The sequence below is a fragment of the Crocuta crocuta genome, unplaced genomic scaffold (genome assembly GCF_008692635.1).
Source record: "Crocuta crocuta isolate KB4526 unplaced genomic scaffold, BGI_CrCroc_1.0 scaffold4, whole genome shotgun sequence".
NCBI classification, from domain to species: Eukaryota; Metazoa; Chordata; class Mammalia; order Carnivora; family Hyaenidae; genus Crocuta; species Crocuta crocuta.
Window position 1 is genome coordinate 2,188,538 of NW_027529996.1, and position 6,462 is coordinate 2,194,999.

The 6,462-nt window shown below is 35.4% G+C and overlaps 1 long non-coding RNA gene across 1 annotated transcript in view; it reads left to right on the plus strand.

Annotated features, from left to right (window-relative positions):
• The window catches only part of LOC144231043 (uncharacterized), a 256,246-nt gene extending 253,488 nt beyond the window's left edge, over positions 1–2,758 (plus strand). Inside the window, exon 3 of the long non-coding RNA XR_013334966.1 lies at positions 2,629–2,758. This is a non-coding gene — a long non-coding RNA (uncharacterized LOC144231043). The remainder of the gene's footprint in view (positions 1–2,628) is intronic.
• The last annotated feature ends 3,704 nt before the right edge of the window (positions 2,759–6,462 follow it).

A 6,462-nucleotide genomic window follows, 5' to 3' on the forward strand; every position in this document is an offset into this window, starting at 1 on the left:
TTTTTTTATTTTATTTTTTTTAATATTTTTATTTATTTCTAGGAGAGAGAGAGACAGCATGAGCAGGGGAGGGTCAGAGAGAGAGGGAGATACAGACTCAGAAACAGGCTCCAGGCTCTGAGCTGGCAGTCAGCACAGAGCCCGACGCGGGGCTCGAACCGCGAGATCATGACCTAAGCGGAAGTCAAGCCACTCAGGCGCCCCAACCTTCTTTTATTTTTAATATGAGATCATCCTTTGGCAAGAATATCTTTGTCATGTTAGTACATTTGTTTTTCAAAATATGGATTAGATCAGACTTTCAGCAATTGAAACAGTTCAAGCAGTTGGCTAAAGTATACAATATGGTTTCTGTGCCTACATAATGGCATAGGACTTGCACAGAGATATGTGCACAATTCCTTGTTCTGCCAGTTAATAGGTATGATAACCTCCACTCTAATAGTCATTGCATTCAATAGAAATTACGTAGCCATCTGTCTTCCTCCTCAGAAGATATAAGCAGTAATCCAGTCATGTTCATCTTTGATTCTATAGCATCTAGCATGCTAACTAGCACATTGGAGACACCTAGGATGTGTATGATAAACCAAAACCAAAATATAGAGCTTAGAACTTACATGGAGCAACCCTTATGAGAGTCGTTTTTTTGATGATCTATAAAATACACATAATAAAATCTTTGTTTAAGCCTCATAGAGTTTAGTGAGACTTAAGTGAAATAATATGAAAACGTGAATTACTTTTATAAAGTATTAAGTGCAGTAAAATTTAAGTTTGAGAAAGGATTGATATTAATGTTAATATCCCGAACATTTCAATTTGTCTTTTAGTCTGTCATGCTTCCTAGATTCTTGATTTTGTCTTTGAATATTCAATTTGTGCTTCTATCCAAGAGTTCACAACATGTATCCTGTACATAAATGACCGCAAAGCAATGTGAAACAAACTGCTGGTCATGGATATGGCCACTTATAAGTTAATATCATCATATCTCAATAAATAAGAAATATAGTCTTCAGTCCAGTTTATTTCCTGGAAGACTTTGCTCAAGATCCAGCTACATTAATATTGTGCAATAGCTGGTAAGCCAATGAAACTGCAATAAATTATATCTTTATTGCCAAAGGAATTAACTCTTCATTGCAACATGATTCATAGTTGTCTCTTCAATTGTATTTCTATTCAGAAAGCCTTGTTAAAATGTTATCGCAACCAGGGCTTGATTTTGGTGGCCTATCACAGGTACTATATTCCTATTGCAGTACCCATTTAGTTTCTTCTTGACTCTGAAAATTCATCAAGAACTCAGACCAGCTTGATTAATGTGGAAGAATGTCTCTGGCTCTAGATATGAATTAATTTAATAAGTGTTAATTTCTTGGATTATTCTGAAGATACAACAGGTAGATTTTCAGGGGTTTTTTCTCCTGCAGGACACAAATGTGTCAGGTCTCCAATACCTGAATCCTTTCTTTTTTTCCATTAATCTAAAAGAGGGCTCCATACAAAGGAGAATATTCTATAGCCAAACCTACCATTCGCCCTCTGAATATCATGCTACCTCCTTTCCGGGATACTCAGAGTGACAACATATAGTGTTGTCTTTATTATTAGAGCTGAATTGGACTACTGTTTTGTATTAGGGACTCTTTGAATAAGAAAAGGATACAAGTGACCTTGAGTAGACTGAGAGGCCTCTCAAGGTCAACCTGAACTTAGAGTTGTCAAAGCTCCAGAGGAGGGTAGTAGGAATGGTGAAGGAAAGACCAATGTGGATATGGTCAGCAGAAGATAAGATGTTCTGGCTTTCTAGGCCCTGTTGTCAAGGAGGAGGGACTAGAGCATTTATTCTTTTATGTTTTCATTCTTTTATTCAACAAATATAAATTTATTACCTGCTATTTATACATTACTACCCAATGCAAACACTGGGTTACAGTAGTGACTGTGATAGTTCTCTGTTTTTATAGAATTTACATGTTGCTTTTTTTTTGTGGGGGAACACTGACAGATGGATAATAAATAGGTTTTAAAAAATCACCAGGCAACAAAAACAGCCAGTAATAATGTATGCAATGCAAATAATAAAAATAGGCAATGTGATAATGAATGTCAGGATGTCTACAGTGATCAGCTGCTTGGGAGAATTTTGCTGTGAGGTGGTTGTTACTTGAGATTTAACTGACAAGCAAGAACCAGCCAGGGAAAAACTGTGGATATGGCATTACCATCAGAGTGTGGCTAGAGCTAAGGCTTTCAGGGAGGAATGCACTTGGTGGTTTGGAGGAAACAAGGGGGACCAAAATGGCTAGAACAGAGTGATGTGGCAAGAACAAGAGAGGAGGCTGAAGAAAGAAAGAATGGGCCGGGTTACACAGTGCTCTGTAGACTAGGATAAGGCACTTGCATATATGTGTGTATATACGGGTTCGGAACCATTAGGATTTAAGTAGGCAATACATAAGTAAGTATCATATTGTGCTATTTTATGTGTTGACTAAAATACAAGTTGAGTAAGGAGTGTGGCACTTGAGATATGGCTTGAGTTGGTGGTGTCTGAAATGGGGTCTAGACAAGCAGAGGATTTGAAATTAAAGCTAGATTCCTCTTTTTTTCTGATTGCAGAGATTAGCTTCCTTTGTCCCACCAGCAGTGAGACATTTGATACTGACACAACATGGAAAGTTGCTGTGGCACCTTCTCCTAGCTTCAGAAGAAGGAGCTCCAGTCTCATTACACATGAGAAGTTAGACTCTGGTGTGCCCAGCAGGTAGGGTTCTACAGTAAAGCTATGCATATAACTCTACTTTGTTCTCCTCCAGACATTCTCATGGATATACAGCAGCCTGTTCAGTCCTTTCATGGATAGACAACACCAGTATCTGCTATCATCCAAATGCTTTAATCTTTCTGTGAATGAGCACTTTGGAATTAAAATAATGAAGACTCAGTGATACTTTAAACTACTAGTGGCCTAATCATTTTTTTAAACTTCAACAAAATAACGTCTTAGCTTATAGGATTAAAAATATTTAGAAAATGCTTTCAATTCAGTGATTATTATTCACCTAATTAATGAGTTAATACATATTGCTGCAGGCCAAGGGCAATAAGCCTTACTGACCATGGTGACAAAAGAAATTCTTGGCATAAAATATGGTTGGAAGTTTTCAGTTCAGATTGTGTTTTTAAGTGCTTTGCAGTCATTTATATTTAATTCATCATCATTCCCACTTTGCAATCATATATAAATGCAAAGAATTGAAGATATTGAAGATTAAGTTTTTACCAGATTATGTAGAAAATCTGAGGGGCAGTTATGTAAAGAGTGGATAACCTCTGCTATTTTGTTTCTCTCTTTTGCTACTTAATCCATAAAATTATTCAGGAAGAAGTAGATGGTAATTTGAATGTGCTTCTCCTTACCATCAGACTCTCAAATATAGTTATGTACATACTCTATATGTATATGTGTATATAGTAGTTCTTTCAGCTTCACTGTATTAAGTGTATTCTGAAATTATTTAATAAGGTGGAAAGATAAGAGAATCTGTTCAAAAAAGTCATAGTCCAAACATAGAGCAATCTAAAGTAATGAAAACATTTTGAGCAATTTCTGTTGTATAAAAAAAGTGAATGCATTTGATCTTGGCAGTTCACAGATTCATCTATGAACAACATGCATGGTCTAGCATCATATGATTGTGTTTATTTCTCACTATATTAGCTTGATTAGCTATATTGCTTGATTCTTATTTTATAAATAAATATTTCCTTAAGATATAAGTACTTTCTATTTGTAACTGATCTTAGGATCAACTTAAACATAGAAGACTTAACTATACTTAAAGAACAGAATGTAAATATTATAAACTTTATGAATATAATATATGTTTAAAAGTCTGTAAAAACTATTAGAATGTATCTTTCTACCCCAGAGTATAATAGCAAGGAGAGGATGTGGAGAATAACTCATGGGCCCAAGTTTTCTTTTCTTTTCTTCTCTTCTTTTTTAAATTGAAGTATAGTTGACACATAATGTTGCATTAGCTTCAAGTGTACAACATAGAGATTCCCTAAGTTTATACATTACGCTATGCTCACCATAAGTGTAGCTACCATCTGTCATCATATAGGGTCCAAGTTTTCTAATCTTTCATAATAGAAAGCTAAGAGATATTGTCTAAGATTGATGGAAAAGGAAACAGGGATTTAAGTATACTATTTAGAGTTATTAAGGTAACCAAATAGAACAAAATATACTTTAATAGAACTTGGAAGAAGAGATGGGAAATTTCTATGGGACTAAAATTCTCATCTTTCAAGTGGGAAGTCAGTGTGCTGTAGGCCCCTCCCCCAGACGATGTGTGCAAACCCTTCCAAGACATGTTGTGCAGGACCCCAGTTCTGGCAGTGTCTGGGGCAGGTCTTATTTTGCAAGCAGACTACCACATACCTTGTTAACACATGCCCCTCCCCTGCGGAGGACCAAAACAGCCCACAGTAGGCAAAGAGAGCCTTTGCAAACAATTGGACTGAAAGAAAAGGAAGCTAAGACTAAACAGCAGAGCACACAAAACACACATAAGAGACATCCTTGAGGTGCCAGGCCCTAGGGAACAGGGGACACTGCACTGCAGGACACTACAGGACTTCTACTTCATAAGGCTATTATCGTGAAGAGCAACAGAAGTAGCTAATTTTCCTAACACACAGAAACAGACATAGAAAGTTAGATACGGAAAGACACATAGAAAATTAGATAACATGAGGAAACAGAGAAACATCTCTCAAATGAAAGAACAGGATCAAACCATAGCAAGAGACCAAAGCAAAATGGATGCAAGTAATATACCCAATAGAGAATTTAAAGTAATAATCATAAAGGTCCTCACTGGGTTTGAGAAAAGGATGGAGGACATCAGTGAGACACAGATAAAAAAGAAGCAATCAGAGATCAAGAACACAATAAATAAAATTCAAAATGCACTTGATGGAATAAAGAGCAGGTTAGATGAAGCAAAGGAATGAATTAATGACCTGGAAGACAGAGTAATGGAAAGTAACAAAGCAGAGAAAAGGAGCAGAAAGAAAATTATATGCAAATTAAGAATAATCTTAGAGAACTCAGTGAATCCATCAAGTATAATGACATTCATATTATAGGGATCTCAACAGAAGAAGAAAGAGATAAGGGGGCAGAAAACTTATTTGAAGAAATATTAGCTGAAAACCTCCCTAGTTTTGGGAAGGAAACAGATAACCTCATCCAAGAGGAACAGAGACCCCACCCTCCAAAAAAATTCAACCCAAGGAGGTTCACACTAGCACATATAGTAATTAAAATGACAAAAAACAGTAATAAAAAAATTAAAAACAGCAAGAGGAAAGAAGACACTTACATACAAGGAAAGCCCCATAAGGCTATGAGTGGATTTTTCAGTGGAACCTTTGCAGGCTAGAAGGCAGTGGCATGATGTATTCAAAGTGATGAAAGGAAAGAAGCTTAAGCCAAGAATACTCTATCCAGCAAGGTTATCATTCAGAATAAAAAGAGAGATAAAGAATTTTTCAGACAAACAAAAACTAAAAGAGTTCATGACCACTAAACCAGCCTTATAAGAAATATTAAAGGGGAGTCATTGAGTGGAAAGGAAGATCATAAGTGAGAATATGAAAAACAAAACTACAAGAGCAGTAAAAATAAATGTTTTTGTAAAAATCAGTCAAAGGATTCATAAAATAAAAAGATGCAAAATATGACACCATTTACCTAAAATGTAGGAGGGAGAGGAACAAAGAATGAGTTTAAACTTAAGTGACCATCAATTTAATACAGACTGCCATATGTAGAAAAGGTTATATATAAACCTAATGGTAACCACAACTCAAAAACCAGTAATAGATATGCAAGGAATAAAGAGAAAGGGATTCAAGTATATCTGTAAAGAAAGGCAAATAACATGAAAGATCAAGTGGGAAGCCAATGGATATCTAAAGATCATAAATCAAGGAAGGGAGATAAATTCAATTATTTGTATTATGATTATAACTATAGGAATTATAAATATTAGAAAGAGATCTTTGAGGAGTGGAACTTGGGATAGGTGAGAGACTTAATTTAATAGCTCTTTTTAACATTTTTCAGACATGTACATGCATGTTTATAGTAAAGCTCTGCATCTAGCTTGATTCACTGCTACAGTGAGTATCTGTGGGCATCTTTACACACATGTACAAGTAGGATGAATTCCTGTAACTGATATTTTTAGTACTTATAGAAACTTCATAATTCTCTTAAAAAATAAAAAAATTTGTTTCAATTTGTATTTCAGCCAACAACATTTGAGTATTCCCAATGTTCCAAACCCTAGTCCCAATTAGCATAAGTAATTTTGATATTTGACCTGTCTGCTTGATGAGAAATTTTATTTCATTGTTGTTTAATAAATTCCCAGG